The sequence below is a fragment of the Lathyrus oleraceus genome, chromosome 5, assembly GCF_024323335.1.
Source record: "Lathyrus oleraceus cultivar Zhongwan6 chromosome 5, CAAS_Psat_ZW6_1.0, whole genome shotgun sequence".
Taxonomy (NCBI): Eukaryota; Viridiplantae; Streptophyta; class Magnoliopsida; order Fabales; family Fabaceae; genus Lathyrus; species Lathyrus oleraceus.
Window position 1 is genome coordinate 380192185 of NC_066583.1, and position 23250 is coordinate 380215434.

Genomic DNA, 23250 nt, shown 5'->3' on the forward strand with positions numbered 1-23250 from the left:
CAGGGCGAAATCAATTTTTAGAGTTAATTAAATTCTAATCTTTTTCAAAAAGTATTTTTAAAGGTTAAATGTGAGGACGAGAGTTAAGCATTTAAGTTTAATTATATAATCTAAGTCAATAGAGCGAGAGTTTGAGACGAGGGTGTTTAAACGGTTAGTGTTTTCTTAAAAAAGGTTTCTATAGATTCTGTTGTTTTCAAAAAGTGATTTTGGACTTAACTAATAAGTGACAGCTACGTTAATATAAAGTCATGGTCTATTCAACAGAGCGAGAGTTTGAGAAAAGGCTTTTAATCAATAGTGTCTACTGAAAAGATTTATTTTAAAACCAAGAAACCAACGAAGATTTGATTCCCTAATTACGACGAACTACATACCGATATCCACTTAACTGATATTTAATTTAGATCTAATTTTAGTTTTACTTTTCCCCCAAACAATCAAAGTATCATCCGCCTTAGCTTTACGAAGTAACCTTAGAAAACGGTATATCGATTCATAAGTCCCAGTGGGATCGATATCTTTTAAAACTACGCGATAGAACTGTGCACTTGCAGTTAGTACCCCAAATCGACTCATAAAGTCGCGATCAAGTTTTTGGCGCCGTTGCCGGGGACTTTTATTTAGTCGATATCGTAACTCTTCTGTTACGCTGTAGAGACTAAGGCAATTTTTATTTTTCTTTTTTTTCTTTCGTTGATTTGTATGCCACACACTCGCTCACAAGGTGAGCCGTTTTACTTACGAATCAACGACATTGAACTATATCTCCGAGTCTTACGACGAATTCGGGAATATCGCGCTGCAAACAATCTCCCTCCTATCGAAGTGCCTGATCTCAAAAATCTTCTTCCTTCCCCGATACCCGAGATGGCAGAACCAGCTCGCGCTCTTCGAGATTACGCCGCTCCATCGCAAGATGAGCCACATTCGAGTATTGCTCCACCCACAATCGAAGCAAACAACTTCGAACTTAAACCTTCACTGCTACAAGCAGTGCAACAGAATCAATTCTCTGGAAATCCTACCGAGGATCCAAACCTTCATTTATCCATATTTGTCCAATACGCTGATACTGTTAAAGCTAATGGTGTCACTTCAGAGGCAATTCGACTTCGTCTTTTTCCTTTCTCGTTAAGAGATAAAGCTAGAAGATGGCTTCAGTCTCTTCCTTCCAACTCAGTCACCACATGGAACGAGTTGAAGAAATTCTTTCTTGCCCGATATTTTCCTCCAAGCAAAACAACTATGTTGAGAGCCCAGATAAATGGATTTAAACAGAAAGATAACGAGTCTCTTTTCGAAGCATGGGAAAGATACAAAGACATGATGAGACTTTGTCCACACCATGGTTTAGAAGACTGGTTAGTAATTCATACCTTCTATAATGGTCTCTTGTACAACACAAGGTTAACAATAGACGCCGCCGCAGGTGGTGCGCTTATGGATAAACCTTATGCCAATTCTTATCAACTTATCGAAAGCATGGCCCAAAATCATTATCAGTGGGGAAGCGATCGAACAATGGTAGAGAAACCTCAAACGAAAAGTGGCATGTACGAGATAAGTAGCCTTGATCATGTTAATGCAAAAGTGGATGCTCTGGCCCAGAAAATTGAAAGTTTAAATGTATCACCTCCAGCCACCGTGGTTGCCGCAACTCAAAATTGCGAAGTCTGTGGAATCCAAGGTCACACTCCTGCAGACTGTCAACTCCTAACAGGAATCCAAGCAGAACAAGTGAATTATACTCAAGGAAATCCCTACTCGCATACCTATAACTCTAACTGGAAGAACCATCCTAATTTTTCATATAAGAGTAATACTGCTTTATACGCACCAGGACAAGCTCCCAATCAAGCTCCAGCTATACCTCCGGGATATCAAAACCCGATCCCATCTACACCTAACAATAACGTTCCTAGGAAGTCCAATTTGGAAATCATGATGGAGAACTTCATAGCTTCTCAACAGCAAACCAATAAAGACTTCTTAAACCAGAATGTACACACTAGCGAACAAATTAAACAACTAGCAAGTAAAGTAGATGCCCTGGCTACCCATAACAAAATGCTGGAAACACAAATCTCACAAGTAGCTCAACAACAAGCGCCTACTGCTGCCCCAACTGGTACATTTCCTGGACAGCCCCAACCTAACCCGAAAAGCCACGCTCATGCAATCATATTAAGAAGTGGAACGGAAGTAGAAGGACCGTCTGATCCAAGGATGGAAAACCAAAACTCTAAAAAGTCAACTGAGGAAGAAAGTAAACCTAAGGAAAAGGAAGAGAGTAATAAGGAAACCTTAGAAAAAAAAGAACCTTATGTACCTCCACCACCATATAAACCACCTATCCCTTACCCTCAAAGGCTTATTAAAACCAAAGATGCGGGCCAATTTAAAAAATTTGTTGACCTACTGAAACAATTAAACGTCACAATCCCGTTTACAGAAGCTATTACGCAGATGCCCTCATATGCTAAGTTCTTAAAAGAAATTCTTTCTAATAAAAGGAAACTTGAAGATAGCGAAACCGTTACACTCACTGCTGAGTGTAGCGCAATAATCCAGAATATGCCTCCAAAACTTAAGGATCCTGGTAGTTTCTCTATACCCTGTCACATAGGAAAATTTGTCATAGATAAAGCCTTATGCGATTTAGGAGCCGGTATTAGTGTTATGCCTTTATCCATATGCAAGAAACTGGAAATGGGAGAATTAAGACCAACTAAAATGTCTGTGCAACTAGCAGATCGTTCTGTTAGATATCCTGTAGGAATTCTTGAAAACGTTCCCGTACGCATAGGACAATTCTACATTCCAACCGATTTTATAATTATGGACATTAGAGAAGATGAAGTTACACCCATTATATTGGGAAGACCATTCTTAGCAACCGCCGGTGCGATCATAGACGTAAAACGAGGACGACTCACTTTCGAAGTAGGAGAAGAGAAAATTGAGTTCATTCTTTCCAAATTTTTGAAAGCACCTGCAATAGAAGACACATGTTACTTCATGGATATCATCGATGAATGCATAAAAGAAACAGAGTTAGAGAATGACAAATTGTCTGACTATCGTGTAGAAGACAAACTTAACAAATGTTTAGCAATAACACCGGACCTTACGCAATGCCTTAAGAAACCAACCCTCGACCTGAAAACACTTCCCAAAAATCTGAGATATGAATTCCTAGACTTAGAACTTGAACGACCAGTGATAGTTAATGCAGACCTAGGAAAACTCGAAACCGAAAAACTCCTACATATCTTAAGAAAATATCCAACCGCACTAGGATACAACATCACCGATCTTAAAGGAATAAGTCCTTCTATTTGTATGCACCGCATCATGCTAGAAGAAGACTGTAAAACCTCTAGGGAACATCAGAGGAGACTAAACCCGATCCTGAGTGAGGTAGTGAAGAAGGAAGTAACAAAGTTATTAGAGGCAGGTATCATATATCCTATATCTGATAGCAAATGGGTTAGTCCTGTACACGTAGTACCAAAGAAAGGAGGTATAACAGTTATTGAAAATGAAAAAGGAGAAACTATAACCAAACGAATCAAATCGGGATGGAGAATGTGCATTGACTATAGGAAACTAAACAAAGCAACCCGAAAAGATCATTTCCCTTTACCATTCATAGATCAGATGTTAGAACGATTAGCAAAACATTCTCATTTCTGCTATCTAGACGGTTACTCAGGCTTCTTTCAAATACCAATTCATCCTGATGACCAAGAAAAGACAACATTCACATGTCCTTTTGGTACCTTCGCTTATCGACGAATGCCGTTTGGCTTATGCAATGCTCCCGCAACCTTCCAAAGGTGCATGATGGCAATATTCGCCGATTTTCTCGAAAATATCATGGAAGTATTTATGGATGATTTTTCCGTATGCGGACAAAGCTTTGAAGAATGTCTTGAAAACCTAGAAAGAGTTCTAGAGCGATGTGTAAAAGTAAACCTAGTACTTAATTGGGAAAAATGTCACTTTATTGTACAAGAAGGAATTGTTTTAGGACACATCATATCAAATAGAGGAATTGAAGTAGACAAAGCCAAAATAGAAGTAATCGAAAACCTTCAACCTCCGAAAACTGTGAGAGAAGTACGAAGCTTCTTAGGACACGCCGGTTTTTACCGACGATTCATTAAAGATTTCTCTAAAATAACTAAACCTTTGACCGAATTATTAATGAAAGATGCTGAATTCATCTTTGACAATAAATGTTTAGAAGCATTTCAAACGCTTAAACAAGCATTGATCTCCGCACCCATAATGCAGACCCCGGATTGGAATGAACCATTCGAAATAATGTGTGACTCAAGTGATTACGCCGTGGGCGCTGTTTTAGGACAACGAAAGGATAAAAAGCTTCACGTCATATATTACGCAAGTAGAACTCTAGATGAAGCACAAATGAATTACGCCACAACCGAGAAAGAACTTCTAGCAGTAGTGTTTGCACTGGATAAATTTCGTTCTTACTTGGTCGGAGCTAAAATAATCGTTTACACTGACCACGCCGCCATTAAGTACCTCTTAACAAAAAAGGATGCTAAACCTAGACTCCTAAGGTGGATCTTGTTGCTACAAGAATTCGATCTGGAAATCAAAGATAAGAAAGGAACTGAAAACGTAGTAGCAGATCACCTCTCTAGACTCGAAAACCTGGAATCGGAAAGAACTTCGATCAACGATGATTTCTCGTACGATAAACTTATAGCTACTTTGGAAGAAAATAAAGCTGATAAACAGGTAGAGACCACCTTAGCTATATGTGTTACACCATGGTACGCTGACTTCGTCAATTATTTAGCTGCCGGAATAGTTCCACCTAATTTATCTTACCAACAAAAGAAACGATTCTTCCATGACATAAAACATTATTACTGGGATGACCCTTTACTTTTCAAAAGAGGCCCCGATGGTATTTTTCGTCGGTGTATACCTGAAGAAGAGATAGAAAATATAATCCAACACTGTCACTCCGCTCCTTATGGTGGACATGCAAGTACATCCAAGACCTGCTCCAAAATCCTACAAGCCGGTCTTTATTGGCCAAACATATGGAAGGATGTGCATGCGGCTATCAAGAAATGTGATAGATGTCAACGCACAGGAAACATATCTAGACGTGACGAGATGCCACAAAAGGGCATTTTGGAAGTAGAGATTTTCGACGTGTGGGGAATAGATTTCATGGGACCTTTTCCCCCTTCTTTCGGTAACAAGTACATACTCGTAGCGGTTGACTACGTATCAAAATGGATTGAAGCTATAGCTTCTCCAACAAACGACACACGAGTAGTAACTAGACTCTTTAAGAATATAACATTTCCGAGATTTGGTGTCCCAAGAATAGTAGTCAGTGATGGTGGATCGTATTTCATATCTAAGATACTCGAAAAACTACTGTTTAAGTATGGTGTAAGACATAGAGTAGCGACACCTTACCATCCTCAAACCAGTGGACAAGTGGAGGTGTCTAACAGAGAAATCAAACAAATATTGGAAAAAACAGTCGCCACCTCAAGGAAAGACTGGTCATCGAAACTACCGGAAGCTTTATGGGCATATCGAACCGCTTACAAAACTCCCATAGGGACAATCCCATTTAAGCTTATTTATGGAAAATCTTGCCACCTCCCGGTAGAATTAGAACATAAGGCCTACTGGGCTATTAAAAATCTAAATTTAAACTATAAGTCCGCTGGTGAAAAGCGAATTCTTGACATAAACGAATTAGAGGAACTTCGACAAGACGCCTACGAAAATGCCAGAATCTACAAAGAAATAACGAAAAAATGGCATGACAAACGTATATCCAGAAAAATCTTCAAACAGGGCGATATAGTCCTTTTGTTCAACTCTAGGCTTAAGTTATTCCCGGGAAAACTACGATCTAGATGGTCAGGCCCTTTCCAAGTTACTAATGTTTTCCCTAGTGGAGCTGTGGAAATTAAAGGCAAATCTATGGAACCATTTATCGTAAACGGGCAGCGTCTAAAACATTATCACTATGCAGAGAACAATGAAGATTCGCAAGTCCTGCACTTAGACGTAATGCCTCCAGAATTTATAGATTATATTTGATAGTTTTTATGTCGAGCTTGCGACATTAAACAAAGCGCTTCGTGGGAGGCAACCCACAAATATTTTTATTTTTATTTCTTCTTTAATTATTCTTTTAAATTTTATTTAGTATTCATTCTTAATTTATTTTAACTTATAAAAAATTTCTTCTTTTCTTCTTTCGGCATTTGGCCAAATCCTGACTAAAACTCTTGTTTTTCTTTTCTCTAGCCAACACTAACCTGATGGGACAAATTGATCGTATGGGTATCAAATTCAGAGGGAAAGCTCAGAAACAAAAGTTTGAGGAACTAGCAGAGAGAGCGATGCTACCTAGTTTGTATGCTGATGATTGGGCAATGACTGCCCTTGGACTAAGAGAGAGTGTCCTGTATTTGCTAAGTCAAATAGGGTGGGAAACCACTCCTATCTGAAGACAATTCGTCACTTACCGGAGACTAACGCTAGAATTCCTTAGCTCCCTGATCTATCTACCCAACCATGGAAAAGGAATAAGCAGAGGTTTCATTCAGTTCAGAATGTTCAACATGGAGTATCAATTTAACATTCAAGATTTTACCAACCTTTTAGGTTTCCCTACCTCTTTTGATACATTCACAGTGAGCCAAGAAGACCTTTTTGAATATAGAGAACTTGAACATTTTTGGGGAAGCTTGACTGAAAATGACGACCCCGAGGAACATGAGTTTCTCTCTGGAAACATACATAACTCGGCCTTTCGTTATTTCCATAAGATCCTGGCCCACACCCTTTTTGGGAAGAAGTCAAATATTACTACAGTATCACGTGATGAACTCTTCATCATGTTTTGTGCTTCCCAGAACCGTCCTGTGAATGGTGCCACTTTTATGTTGGCGAACTTTGACCGCCTTATCCAAGATGAACGAGCACCAATTCAAATAGGCGGATTGATAACCATGATTGGTAATGCTATCAGATTACGTCAACCTATGCTTGACCTAAGCCCTTTCTGTGGCATTGCGACTATGAGTATACCCTTCCTCTTCAACATCATGTTTATAGCAAACCTCGGGCCTGAAGAGTTTGAGCTTATAATTAACAACCAAGTTCTTTGCCTATTCACCTTGCCTAGTCCGAGGACTAGTGTTCATAACCGCAATAACTGGCTCTATAATCTGAACGGAATACCCTCTCCTGCTAGATCTACTGAATCCATCCAGGACTATGAGATTTGTGACGACCAGATTCCTTATGCTGAGTCTGACCCTCAGACACCATCTGGTTATTATAATATTGACCCTCCTCCTCAACCCATCCCGACCGAAGAGTCGGCAATACCCGATCCTAGACATCATATGCCCGGAGATAATTATAACACCATCATTCAAGCCTTGATGTCAGAACAAGACGCCCTCAGAGAAGAGTTAGCTAACATGGGACAAGAATTTCTGGGATACATGAGCAGTATGACAAATCAATTCCATGAGTTGCTAAACCGTGTTAACTCCTTTGCTCCTCCAGCCAGAGATCATGCAAGTGGCTAGAAGTTGTTTTTCTTAGTTATTTAGTTTTAGTTTAGGCTATTTATTAATTTTGTTTCACATTATTTTTAATATTAGTATTTGTTTTTCTTTCGTATGTTTGCTTTTGGTCTTCCAATGTTACATTATGATTATTTTATGAAGCTATTGCATTATTGGTTTATTTTATTTTGATCTATGCAATTTCTATAATTACAAATAATGATATCCACTATATGCTAATAATTACTATGCCTGTTAAAGAAATACAAATATTATGGTAGTAGAATAGCATGCAAGGAAATTTAAAAGTATCACAATAGCAAAATAAAATAAACAGAAGCAAAACAAAATAATAAAAAAATAAAATATAATAGTAAAAAAACACATTATGAAGAACGCAAGCAGTGACCGTTGCAAACTTACTGTGTGACGAGCGTCACACACACCATCACGGTCGTCACACCAAGTGCCTGTGACGCCCGTAACACCTCTGTCACGAGCGTGACACATTCAGACTAGGTGAACGTTAGTAACCGTTGGAGACACGACCGTTGCACCACCCCACTTTTTACCTTCCCCATTCATTCACCCATTTACTCACATTTACCCACATTTATTTATTTTTCACCCACTCCCTTTCCAGCTTCCAAATTTTTTTCCTATAAATACCCACCATACCTTTCTTCATACACCATAAACCATTCTATAAAATACATTTCATTTTCTTTCCTTTTACTTCTTTCAACCCACTTATCAGTATGGCGGGAAACCAAGAATTCGGAAATATCATCTTCTGATCCGAAGATGATAATTATCAAAGGGAGCAGTTCGAGCGGTTCCAACAGCGGGGTGTCGTATCCACCAGGTATCCTGATTCAACTTGTTTACAAGAATTAGGATTACTTCAAGGTATACAATGGATGCTCCGCCTTGCTGATTTAACCTTTCTATGCACACACAATCAACCTACCTACCCATCTCTCACCTTAGAATTTTTAAGTTCTTATTCGTACAACACTCATACCGGTGAAGACGAGTACTTAACCGGCACCGCAACCTTCCGCATGTTCAACACCAAATACTCACTATCCCAGGATCAACTGAGTGCCATGCTGCAGTTCCCTGTAGAAGACCGCGTCCACCCAAGAATCCCTCTGAACTCCCAGTGGCAAATAAACGCCTTCGACCTCTTTAGGAAAATATCCGGTGTGGAAACCGATAATTGGGATGCACTACTTGCCTCCCATATACATAACCCAACCATCCGGTATTTTATCAGCATCTTGCAAAACACAGTTTTTGGAAGACCGAACAACAACAAAGTCAACGCCAAGGAATTATTCTTCCTCCACTGCGTCTTTGAAATGAATACAAAGGTAAACGCTGCTTCTTTCTTATTTCATCATATCCGCACCCTATGTGCTAGAGGCCGCCAACCTTTCGTGATTGGAGGATTAATAACCTCCATAGCACTTGGTTTGAATCTAGGGGACCGACTTCAAAATTTACAAGCTCTCCCACCCCTATTTATGGATATAAGCTATTGTCGGTCCAACCGCCTAATCAAAAACAGGGTAGGCGGAAGGTATTATCTTATGGTGAATAATCACGAAGTCCCAAGCATTATTTTACCCAACATTACCCTCACAGATGTCACCAACCCCAACCGCTTCATCTACGATCTGACTGCTCCCGAAGCTACCGAGCCTTCACACGCAAACCCGACTCCAGACGAGTTTGAAGAAATGGAGCAAGGTGATCAGGTTCCTGCACAACAATCAGTCCCGCTCAACCCTTCCGATAACGCAACTGGTCCATCCTCACGACGTCGTCGACGAAGAAGGCCAGCAACCAACGACGACATCATGGATGCTATTGATGGTATGCAAGCGCAGAATCTCGAAATGATGCAAATGATGCGCCAGATGCAACAACAACAGGAAGCGAGAAATGCCATAACCGACCAGCGGTTCACTGAGTTGCTCAGCAGGTTTGACGACTTAGAAGTACGTCAACGATCACCAGGTCCAAGAACAAGAGGCGGCAGACAGCATTGACTTTAGTTTCTTTTCCTTTTTCTATTTCTTTTGTTTTCTTTGAAACATTGGGGACAATGTTTCAGTTAAGTGTGGGGGGAAAAACCTTGTTCTTTCAACCTTCCCTTTTCAAGTATGTTATTTTCCCTTTCATTGTTATTTCCTTTCCTGTTTAAAAAAAAAATCTTATTATCTATTCCCCTTAATTTTCTTGAGCCATAACAAAAATTTAATACACTCAATAAGTATAAAGGTTGCTTATTTTACAAAACTTGAGTAAAATTAAGACAAAAATTATTACCTCCCAAACGCTCTAAACAAACCTCAACATGTTAGATCAGGAAAAGTACCTATTATACCAATCCCTTGAACTTTTAGTTTTATAGTAACCCCGAGTAGTTTATACAAGAAGTCAGCACCATCTTAATAGCAAACTACGTGGAGAGCCGATGAATATAAGTGAATGATTCCCAAAACAAAATATATATATATATATATATATATATATATATATATATATATATATATATATATATATATATATATATATATATATATATATATATATATATATATATATATATATATATATATATATCAGGAAATGCACTAATTAAGTTAGGTGATCCTTACCAGATCATTTAATCTAAAGGTTGCAGATCATACAAAAGCATGATACGAAAGATTCATTATGAGTTGGTTCAGCAGGTATCTGGTGCTGAACTTGGTAGGGCGGACTACGGTCTGATCCCCCGCAATTTGGAATGGACTAAATAACGAAGTTATCCAACTTATGTACCAGAACTTCAAGCTAAAAAGGGGATCAGAATCACTAACCGGTCACTCCACTATGTGCGCGAAACGATAAAGGGCTTAATGTGATTTCGCTAGAATGAAAACGGGTGAAATAAGAGTAAAGGAACTAGGCTCGTTATAATAGCATGACTCGAACTGGTTTGCATAAGGTGAGGTTATCTGAGGTTGTAACGGTAGTTATGATGTCAAGATTAAACCCAGGTTACTTCCAAACAAGGTTTACTTGCAACCTAGTACGAATTGATGTGTGTTTTGAAATTTCATCTGGCTAAATTTTTAAACGATTTCTATACTGTATCTTGCTTAAGGACAAGCAAAGGTCTAAGTATAGGGGAGTTTGATAACATGAAATAATATCACATTTTTGGACTCGATTTAATTAAATTATATTATTATTTGTTTCGATTTATTTCATTTTATTCGATATTACTTGGTATTTTTCCTTCTATTTGTCTCAGGTAACTTATTTGAAGCATAAGTGAAAAAGGAAGAAAAGGGGGTGCAAAAAGATAATGAGAAGCAAATTTCACTAAAGCCCAGCCCACAATCACAAGCCAGGAGCGCTGAAGCTGTGACGACCGCCACACAAGGTGTGACGAGCGTCACGCCCTGCTATCTTGTGTTATGAGCGTAACACATGGTGTGACGAAAGTCACACCCCTCTCCTATATTTTTGGATTTTAACGCGCAACAGAGGCACGTTGAAGCCTATTCTTCCTCTTGACTCTTGGAACGTGAAGACTACTTACGGAAGGCATTTTCGGAAACCGTTACAAAAGTGGATTAATATAAATAGTTGCTTTTATCCAACCCTGAAGCCGGCCCCCGTCTCTTTCCGCCGTGCAAGCATATTTTACAGCATTACTTTTCTACAACTTTCTATTTTATTAGCAATTTTTATTTCCTTCTTTTCCAGTCAATCTTCCAAGCACTTAATTAATTTTTCACACAATAGTTTCTACACCGGAAACTATTGTGTATCTTTTACTGGATCTAACCTTACGTTAGATCATAGTCTTTTATTCCTTCGCTTTTATTTTCCTATCCGATTGAAGAGTTCAAGAACAAACCCTACCGGTCTGTGGTGGAGTGTTCAAGATTGCTATTAATTATTCAGGTTCTTTAATTTATTGTTTTAATTTATATATGCTCTGCATTGCTGTTTATTTATACTGTTTGCCTGAGATGGTTTTATTTAAGCATGATGATTGTTTAGACCCGTTTAGCATGTCCGGCTAAGTATTTTAGATATCGGTATGTAAAGTAAGCGGAATGAAGGAATCAAAACTAAGTTGGTTTAATTTCATTTAAAAATAAAGTCACTCTTTTTATGGTCTCAATTTACAGGGTTAATCCCAAAGTTTTTGTACGAGAGTAAAAGACATAAAGAAGTTAAAATCAATAGAACGAAAGTTTGAGTTTTTAATTGGACAGTGTAAATTGGACATTAATTCTAAATCAGGGCGAAAGCAATTTTTAGAGTTAATTAAATTCTAATCTTTTTCAAAAAGTATTTTTAAAGGTTAAATGTGAGGACGAGAGTTAAGCATTTAAGTTTAATTATATAATCTAAGTCAATAGAGCGAGAGTTTGAGACGAGGGTGTTTAAACGGTTAGTGTTTTCTTAAAAAAGGTTTCTATAGATTCTGTTGTTTTCAAAAAGTGATTTTGGACTTAACTAATAAGTGACAGCTACGTTAATATAAAGTCATGGTCTATTCAACAGAGCGAGAGTTTGAGAAAAGGCTTTTAATCAATAGTGTCTACTGAAAAGATTTATTTTAAAACCAAGAAACCAACGAAGATTTGATTCCCTAATTACGACGAACTACATACCGATATCCACTTAACTGATATTTAATTTAGATCTAATTTTAGTTTTACTTTTCCCCCAAACAATCAAAGTATCATCCGCCTTAGCTTTACGAAGTAACCTTAGAAAACGGTATATCGATTCATAAGTCCCAGTGGGATCGATATCTTTTAAAACTACGCGATAGAACTGTGCACTTGCAGTTAGTACCCCAAATCGACTCATAAAGTCCCGATCACAATTGACAAACCCAATTCGTCTTGATCAACATAGGTTCCAGAGCCCATTGGTGTTGACATTGCTTTACAACCATCCATTTCAAATCTCTTTAACAACTCTTTGCAATACTTTGATTGGTTGATAAAGATTCCGTCTTTTAGTTGCTTGATTTGCAATCCAAGGAAGTAGTTCATATTTCCCATCATAGACATTTCAAATTCACCTTGCATTATCAACGCAAATTCTTCACATAGTTCTTTGTTGGTTGAACCGAAGATTATGTCGTCTACGTAGACTTGAACAAGTAAGGTGTTCCCTTTTATCTTCTTGATAAATAAAGTCTTGTCTATTTTGCCTTTTTCAAAACCTTTTTCACATAGAAAATTACTTAGACGATCATACCATGCTCTTGGTGCTTGTTTTAATCCATAGAGTGCTTTCTTCAGTTTGTATACATGTGAAGGATGCTTGAAGTCTTCAAAGCCCATGGGTTGTTTGACATAGACTTCTTTGTTGATATAGCCGTTCAAGAAGGCGCTTTTGACGTCCATTTGAAATAACTGAAAATTCATTGAACATGCGTAAGCAAGTAATAAACGAATAGCTTCTAACCTTGCAACCGGAGCGAAAGTTTCTTAAAAGTCGATTCCTTCTTCTTGATTATACCCTTGAGCGACCAATCTTGCTTTGTTTTGAACAATTATTCCATTCTCATCAAGTTTGTTCTTAAACACCCATCTTGTTCCAATGATGTGCTTACCACTTGGTCTAGAAACAATTTCCCAAACTTGATTTCTCTCGAATTGGTTTAATTCTTCTTGCATAGCAACAATCCATTGATCATCTCCTAGAGCTTCATCAATTTTAGAGGGTTCTATTTGCGACACGAACGCCATGTTTAAGCATGCATCCTTGAGATTCAATCTTGTAGCAACACCTTGACTAATGTCACAAATTACTTTATCAATAGGATGATCTTTATGAGTCCTCCATTCCTTAGATAGATCATTTTCATTTGACTCTTGTTGAATCGGTTCTTCTTGATTCTTGTTTGAAGTATCTTCTTTAGGAATTTCTACAAAATCATCATCATCATCACAAACAACAATTTCCTCTTTCGAGGGGTTAGATTCATCAAACTTAACATGCATGGATTCTTCTATATTTAAAGTTTTTTATTATAAATTCTATATGCTTTACTTGTAAGAGAATAACCAAGAAAGATACCTTCATCCGATTTTTCGTCGAACTTACCAAGGTTGTCTTTGTCATTGTTAAGGATAAAGCACTTGTATCCAAATATATGAAAGAAGGCAATGTTGGGTTTCCTTCCTTTGAAGAGTTCATGTGGAGTCTTCTTTAGGATAGGTCTTATGTTAACTCTATTACTTACAAAACATGTCGTGCTAACCGCACCCGCCCAAAAATACTTAGGAAGATTTGAGTCGCTAAGCATTGTTCTTGCAAGTTCCACCAATGACCTATTATTTCTTTCAACTACTCCATTTTGTTGAGGAGTCCTTGGAGCCGAGAAGTTGTGAAATATTCCTTTATCTTCACAAAAGTCTTCAAAAGAGGTATTTTGGAATTCTCCACCGTAGTCGCTTCTTATGGAGGCAATTGTTAATGATTTCTCATTTTGAATTTGCTTTGCATACTTCTTGAACGCTTTGAATGCATCACTTTTCTGCACTAAAAAGAATGTCCAATTATATCTAGAATAATCATCAACAATAACTAAAGCATATAAGTTACCTCTGAAGCTTCTTGTTCTTGATGGACCAAATAGGTCCATATGTAACAATTGTAGTGGCCTAGAAGTGGACACCACATTCTTGGATGTGAAGGATGATTTGGTTTGCTTCCCCTTTTGACAAGCGTTGCAAAGTCTATCTTTGATGAATTTTATCTTTGGCAATCCAATGACAAGGTCATGTTTTACTAACTTGTTCAAGTGCTCCATGTGAATGTGAGCAACATCTCTTATGCCATAACCATGAGTCGTTGTTATTCGCCATAAGACACTCAACCTTCAAAGAAACATCATCAAGGGAAATAATGAAAATATTATTAATTCTCTTACCTATAAGCATTACCTCTTGTGTGACTTCGTCTTCAATTAAACATTCATCTTTTGTGAACCTTATTTTGAATCCTTTGTCACAAAGTTGGCTTATGCTTAAGAGGTTGTGCTTTAGTCCTTCGACATATAGCACATCTTCAATGGATATGAAATTTGGTACACCTACTTTGCCTATGCCAAGAATTCTTCCTTTTTTGTTATCTCCATAAGTAACATACCCTTGGCCTTAAGCTTTAGATCTGAAAATTTGTACACATCACCAGTCATATGCTTGGAGCACCCACTATCCAAATACCAAAGATTTGATGTGGCCTTCAAGCATACTTACAAAAAAAAATTAAGTTTTGTTAGGTACCCAAATTACTTTGGGTCCTTTATAATTAGTACCTTTCTCAACCCATACATAATGCCCCTTTGTTACACTAAAGTTTCTAACATAGTGTAACACCTCAAAATTTGCCCTCCTCTCTTGGGACTAGCTGAGCATATTGCATATCATTTTGTAGGTCATTAGGCATTGCATATTTGCATATCATGTGGTTACATGGAACAAGTCATCCTCCTAGGTCTTGATCAGAAGATGAAGAGGTTGAGATGCAAGCTGAGGGTTTCATTGAACTGATCATTAACCATCTGAGGATGTGTGATTCAAATTAGGGTTTCTTGGTTCTCAAGGAGGGTTGAGCTTCATCTTAGTTGAAATGATACATCATCATCATCATGGTATTGTCATCACTAAGACATTCCTTATGCTTGATCATATTCCTTGAGATTAGGGTTTTGACCTCTGGTCAACCCTGATCATCTGCATTGGGCCAATCAGGGCTTGGCAAGGAGATGGGGTTTTCAGTGGATATGGGGATGATCATATGATTATATTAATCTTATGGAAGCTAGGGTTTCATCATTGAGCCATTTCATCAGGAGTTTGAAGCTCAACTTGATCAGTGCATAGCCAGATTCATCTATCAGTCAGAAAAGTCAACTGTGGTCAACTGTGCCTGAAATGATGGATTTGGAGGTGGGAGAGGGTTAGAGACACTTCATTCATGTCTAAACAAGTTTCATTTGACATTTCAAATATCAAGAATGAAGAAAATAAAGTCAGATGGAAACTTTCCAAAAATAGAAAGTGACTTGTAATTGAAAACTGCCAAAAAGGGAAAGTTTTTCACCTCAAAATTACGTGTCCAAAAATGATTCAAATGAAAATTTGTTCAACATGAAAGTTGAAGATCTTGTTCTCCCATTTCCAAAAAGTCCAAGAACACTCATTTCTCATGTGTGGTTGGCAAGTTATGATCAAATCATTTTCCAAAAATGTTGAAATTCAAAGTGGCATAACTTTTGAATGGAATGGCCAAATTGGGTGATCTTTCTTTGAGCAAACCACATTTGATGTGTACTTTCATGATGCATTATCACATTTCATCAAAAATCATCATAGCAAAAGTCATTTTTCAAGTGATTCATTTTGAAAATTGGTGGGAAAAAGGGTGATTTTGTGAAATACATGGCTTTTGCATACCAAACCAATTTCAACACATTCCAAATGACAAATATGACTTGTTTGCACTGGTTTTCTACTGTTACATTGGATGCATCTAGAAAAGGGCATTTTGGCCAATTATGCATAAAACTCACTTTGCTAATTTCACTTGAATTTGCTAATTGTGATTAGCACTTGGATTAACATGAGGTATAAAGCATTAATCATAACAGAAAATGCATAATGACATTTCACAATTTCAGATCTAACAAACTTTCCCTCCAAAAACCTCTCAATTTTCTCCAAATCTTTTCACACTTTTTCATCATTTTTCATTGCAAATTTATCAATCTTCTTGTTGTTTCTTGCTTGATCCTTCTTCTGCAGGACTTATAGAAGATCTGTTTCAACAAAATCGTGGCAAAGCATTGGAGATTTGGAACTGTCATCATCAAGTTCATCCATGGCATCTTGAAAGTTCTTCGATCTGGTGCACAATTGAGCTGAGACACGTACTTCAATCAACTTCTACGTCATTAAACTGCATCTGTTTTGGCATTTTGGACTTGGAAACACACGAATTCATCACTGCCATCATCAAGAGGTTAGAACTCGATTTCCATAATTCTCCAAATCATGATATGGCTTGTGTAGATCTAAGTTTGTAGAGCACGCTGCAACTTATAGTTTTGATTTCCATGCTAAATTGAATGAGATCTCTTGATTAGAAGTTTGGATGTGAAACCTATTTTCGCTCGATCCGTGAAGCATGATTAGAGTTAGGTCAAATGCTTGCCATATTCGTGATGTACATTGAATGATGATTCCATTGATATATCGTTTGCTCATTTTGGTTGAAATTCGTTCATGTTGATTTTCTGGAATTGATGAATGTTGATGAATGATGAAGAACGCGTCATGATTTTGTGTTTGATCCATTAGGCATGGCTTTGTTTTGAATTTCTTGTTTCCCGCTTCCATAGGCCAATTAGATGGCGCCACCGCGTTTAATGAAAACGCTGCGTTTAGCTTCGTTGCAGGAGAATTACAAAATTGCCATTATTCACAATAATTTCATTTTTATTTCATTTCTTTTCTCCATTTCATTTCATTTTGATCAATGATCTTAGAAAATTCATAAGTAATTCATTTTTAATCCAAATTTGATGAGATTTTTTTCACCATTCTCCTTGTGATGTGTAGTTTTTTATGGTGATTTTTAATATTTTTGTGCACGTGTGGAAAAATAAAATGCCTAGGGTTTGATTGAATGTATGCTTTGTGTACCATGCTCACCATTTTGATCATAAAATCTTGATGCTTCCGTAGAAATTCATGAAATTTTACATGCCTATTCTTGACTCTTTTTTGGTGATTTTGATATGTGGTTTGCAATTTTTGAGTTCCTGGATGATGAGATATTATTTTTTGAATAGAGGTGTGACAATTTGTGTCACACCATGCTTGGTGCAATTTCATGATTTCATTTGCCATTCTTGTGGACCTTTGATTGAGCTGAATTTTTGCATGATTGAGCATATGGATGTTGAGAATGCATGTGAATTTTTCTGGATTTATTGATGGTATTTCCTATTTGATTGGAAGTTTATCCTCTGTTTGGTCATTTGTTGATTTTTTTATGACACATGTTTGTATTTGCTTTGTGAAATTCTGGTCATTAATTGGATGGATGTGAAATTCGACATGTGTATTCTAGACGTACTGTAGAGTATCTTGGCTTTGATCCCATTCATTTATCATGTTTTGCTTCTGTTTTATGATTGATGGAAGTTGATGCTTGTTTTGATGCCATGAATGAGCTTGCTTGGACTTGTCTGGACTTTATGAATTTCATTGACCTACTTCCCTTGATCCAAATGAGCTGAAATTTGGTGTGCTTGACATGTTATGGATTCTGTTTAGGCTTGAAGTTTTGTGGAATTTATTGAGCTGTTTTGATATTGATTTGATTGTGATCATTCTGTTTGGTCCTTTGAGGTTCCAATTTGCATGTTTTGTGCTATTTTGTTCATGAAATGATAATGATGAATGATATGAATGTGGAATCACTTGGGTTGGTTTCTTGATTGTTTGATTGTGATTTTGGATAATTTTAACTTGCTGTTTTAAATTTTTCATCTCCTTTGGACCCTAGGCTTGTCCTAGTGGTCTTGGTTCTCATATTTGAGTTTGGCTTTTCAGGTTAAGAGGCCAATGCTTTAAGGAGATTAATGCAAGTTGATTGAGTTTGGTTGCTTGTTGTGAACTAACTTGTTTGTTTTGTAGGATGCTTGGCTCACTTGAGTTGCTTGTGCTTTGCACATGTGATTGATTGCATTGTCTGTTGGCTCTTATGCTGTTTGTTTTGACTGTGTGATTGGTATACTGACTGAATTAGATTGATTTCAGGTACCATAGTCGCTTTAGTTCTTTGAGAACTTGTTGTGCTGCTGCTTGGTTGTATAAACCAATTGAGGTAGACTCTCTTGTCTCCATGTAGTCTGGAAGACCTGGCTTGTTATTTAGCCAGGCAACTGTCTGAAGTCCTCCTTAAGAGGCGATGTTTGTGATTGTTTAACTTTGTCCCCAAGCAGGAAAAGACCTTGATTAAGGCAATTGGCAGAACCCAAGGGATGTGCAATCCATCCCCTGCTATTCTTGTTGAGTCGTCCCTCTGCTCACACCACTGTGTTGATGCATTGGGACATTAACCCAAGATCTTGTACAGTTGTACAGTTGAGTCAGAGTCATGAGTGTAGAAGGGTTCCCACTTTCTGAACCCACGCTCCTTTGTCTGAAGCTCTCCCTGGCCAGGGATAAGAGCTGTGAAGTCTAATCTTCACTCACCTTTCATCTGGCTTCACCCTGACTCTCAATGTCAGGGTTAAGAGCTAATATCACCTGACACAGTTGTGTTGCTTTTGCAACTTAACCCTTGATTGAGCCCACCTTGTCTGGATATAGCGTGTGCTAACTGTGAATGTTTGATTTGCTTTGTTTATGCTTGCATGCTTTGCTTTTTCCTGGTTAGGATTAGCTTGTTGTTGTGCAAGTAGATAGAAACCATAACATAGGGCAATGATGCATGATAACATCTAGGCTCGAGTCCAGCTCCCTAGTAGTGTGTCTCCCTTTGTATCTGGTTAGAATTTCTTTCCCATCCAGGGGAACTACGTCGCCCTGATCCTCATACCAGATGAGGTACGTAGGCAGGAGACCGTGCGAGGTCTCTCCGGGCACTCTTTTTTTTTTCTTGTGTGTGTTTGCTTGTTAACCCTTTTGTGTGTCAGGACATGGATGTAAGCCCAGCGATTGGCTGTCCGTATCCTGAGTGTGTTTGTTTGGTTCGGAAGCCGATGTAAGTCCAGTGATTGGCGTTCGGGTTCCAGGTTTGCCTGTGTTTGTGTGTGTTTTGTTTGGCGTGCGTGAGCCGAACTACGGCAGCTCTGATTCTCGTTCCAGACGAGATACGTAGGCATAGGACGCGATGTCCTAGCGAGCCCTCTTCCTCTTCCCCCCACCTGTGTTGTCTTCGGTGTGTGTGTGTGATGTTTGTTTTAGCAACCTTTTCTTTTCTTTTGAGCGTGGATCCCGTCGAGTACGACGGATGCGTAGGGGTGCTAATACCTTCCCTACGCATAACCGACTCCCGATCCCTTTCTCTTTGGTCGCGAGACCATGCTTTTTCCAGGTTTACTCTGAGCGTTTCCTTTCCCTTTTTTGGGATAAATAACGCACGGTGGCGGCTCTGTGTTGTTTTTATTTCAGCCCGCCGGTTGTTTTTCGCGGATGCGACACATAGCAAGCATTAGGTGTATGGCCAATAATACCACAATAAAAACAAGTTGGTTCAAAATTGCTTTTATATCTAGGAACATAGGATTTTTTCTTTGTAAACCTTTTCTTTTTAGGATGTTGATGCACAACTTTTGGTGTGTTGACTCTTTCTTTTGGAGATTGATCCTTAGGCCTAACAAAGATAGTTTTATTTGAACTTGGTTTAGAAAATTTGGAGTACCCAAGTCCACTTTTGTCATTTGAGTACCTTTGTTGGCTAAGAACCCCTTCCAAACCAATTTGTCCTTTTTCATACCTTTTAAGGACTCTTTTAAGTTGGACAATTTGGAAAGAGAGAGACTCACACTTTAGACATACAAAATTCTTCTTTTCACTAATCATCTTTTGTTTTTCATTTTCAAAATCTTTTTCAAAAATTTCAATCTTTTCTTCCAAGGAAGAAATTTGTTTCTTTTGAGATGATATAGTTTTATAAAGAATTTTGCATTCATTTAACAATTCATTAATTGCATCTTGTGCATCATCATCAAAAAGAGAAAAATCATTACTAACCTCTTCTTCATCATCGGAATGATGAGAAGCCATTAGCACCAAGTTTTCACATTCCTCGCTATCCGATCCGGATGAAGAACTAATTTCATTGTCCTCCCATGTAACATATGCCTTTTTGTTCTTGAAATCCTTCTTTCTCTTGAATCAGCCTTTCTTTGAAAGTTTAGGACATTCCGGCTTTATGTGACCTTGCTTTCCACATTTGTAGCATGTTATATCTTGCGTAGATATGGTGGTCTCCTTTTTCCTGAAATGTCTATTCTTTTTAGCGTTAAAGGATTTGTCATTTTTGTTAAAGAACTTACCAAGCCTTTTAACAAGGAGCATGAAATTATCATCTTCCTCCAATGCGTCATCATCTTTATCTTCTTTTGAGTCTACCTTCAAGGTAATTCCTTTAGATTTCTTTTCTTGACTTTCATGTTTTTCAAGCCTACCAAGTTCTAACTCATGTTCTTGAAGTTTGCCAAAGAGTGATGCGGACATCATTGTTGAAAGACTTTTCTTTTTGGAGATAGCCATCACCTTCGGTTGCCATTCTCGAGTCAATGATCTTAGCACTTTAAGATTGAGATCGTCATTTGTAAATGTTTTTCCAAGAGCAATCAAGTGGTTCGTCAAGTGAACAAATCTCTTTTGTAGCCCCACGATGGATTCTCCGGGCAGCATTCTAAACATCTCATATTCTTGACTTAATGTATTCAACCTTGATCTCTTTACTTCGGCGGTGCCTTCATGTGTCTCCACTAAGGTGTCTCCTATTTGTTTCGCCGATTTGCATTGAGATATGCGGAAGAACTCGTCCATGCTTAAAGCACTTTGAAGAATGTTTATTGCTTCCTTTTCATTTAAGATTTTTTTCTTATCATCTTCATCATACGAACTCTTTATCTTTGTAGTACCAATGTCATTGACCACACTCATAGGATTATGCGGGCCATCTTCAATGGCTTCCCATATCCCTTCTCATTGGGCTTCTAAATGTGCCTTTATGCGGATCTTCCAAAAATCAAAATATTCTCCAGAGAAAAGTGGTGGTTTGTTACTACTTCCACCGTCTTTGAAAACCGGATTCGTGCTAGCGGAAGCCATGCGGATCTTTTAGGAACAAGTTACCTAAAACCTGCTCTGATGCCAAATGTAAGTTTAAGGAATGCCTTAGAGGGGGGGGGGGGGGGGGGGGGAGTTGAATGAGGCACTTAGACGATTTTCCGGATTTTCCATGGTTTAATGAGTTTTACTTTCTTGAGATGCTTATGTGATGAAAAGCGGTAAAGTGCGGAAAGTAAAGAACACCATGATGTATAGTGGTTCCCCTCATAGATCGAGAGTACTCCACTCCCTTTTCAACACGAAAGAGAATTCACTATCTGTTATGACTTGTACACGAATGACACAATCACCAAGAACAACCTCTTGTGATTCACCAAGTTGATATGAGAACAATCCTCTCAAACTCAACTCTCTTGCTTCCAACAATCCTGGACAGCAAGGTGTTTACAAAACACACAATCTTATTTTTTAACAATTCTAAAAAATAAGATATGGATTACAACAATGGATTGAATGTAAAGTTTGTAGTATAATGATCACTCAAAGTGATATATCAATTTGCTTGATCTTCTCTTCCAATGAAAATAATTCACAACACAAAGATATTAGATTGCTCAAGAATTTTCTATTTTGAATTATATGAAAATATGCAGAAAAATCTTGAATATAGATTTAAAACAATAAGTGTGAATTCTGAAAATTCTAAGAGATTGATTGGAAGAGGTAAAATTTGAATTTGAAAGATCATGTATTTATATGCACATAACACCTCAAATGAAACATGGTAATATTATGAAAGAATCATGAACAATTGTCAAAGATGAAATGAAAAGATTCTATGAAATGGTGCATGAAGAGGTGTATGAACAACCACTGATTTTTCAGAAACGCACAGTGGTAAATCGATTTACATAATGGGTAAATCGATTACCCTATTGCAACGTTTAAAAATTTTCAAAATCTTTCAGTGGTAAATCGATTTCCCTAAGAGGTAAATCGATTTACCTAGTTAAAAAACTTAAAATTTCGCTTCTGGAAAAGTAATGCTCCAGTGGTAAATCGATTTACCTAAGTGAAAAAATTAATTCTTTGCATTTAAAAAATATGAAGGCTCCAGTGGTAAATCGATTTCCCTTATAGGTAAATTGATTTACCCAGTTTGAAAATGAAAAATATGATTCTAAGATATTTTCCATGCACTATAAAAAGTTATGCAATAGCCATATGAATACTTGAGCATCTAAGACTTTAGTGAAGGTGAGTATTCTCATTATACCTTCTTGAAGCGAAAAACTTAACTTCTTGAATCAAGATGCTTTATCATTGAATAAAATATTTGCCTTCTTGTTGCTTGGAGTTTTGTCTTCATCAAAAACACTCATCATAGAGAGGCTTGACTTCACAACCTCCTCGCCTTATTTGCATTTGCATTCACAACAAGAAAGCATGTTATTTGGACTTAAGGCATGGTGTTCACATCTGAGAATCACAAAGGTTTCTTGATCATGTTAGGGATATATCTAATCAACCCTAAACCCTAAGTCTCAAATTCAAGCACTCATTGATCTTGTAAGATTGCACAAGTCATCCCATTCACTCCTAAACCATAATAAGATGTTGAATCTTGATTGCAAGCATTGTTTGTTCATCTAGTCATCCATGGGCAATAACCCTAGCTCTTTGATCCTTTGTGACTTGTCTAAGTCATCATTTGACTTTATGCTTTGTGCTCTGACTTTAACTTTGAATGAAACCCTAATCCCTAACCTTGGGTATGCTTTAACCTTATGGAT

The 23250-nt window shown here is 37.6% G+C and overlaps 1 non-coding gene across 1 annotated transcript; it reads right to left on the minus strand.

The window, feature by feature from the left end:
- Nucleotides 1–1248: 1248 nt before the first annotated feature.
- Nucleotides 1249–1355, minus strand: LOC127088442 (small nucleolar RNA R71). The gene has a single exon (XR_007790277.1). It is a non-coding gene; the product is annotated as a small nucleolar RNA R71 (small nucleolar RNA).
- Nucleotides 1356–23250: the final 21895 nt, after the last annotated feature.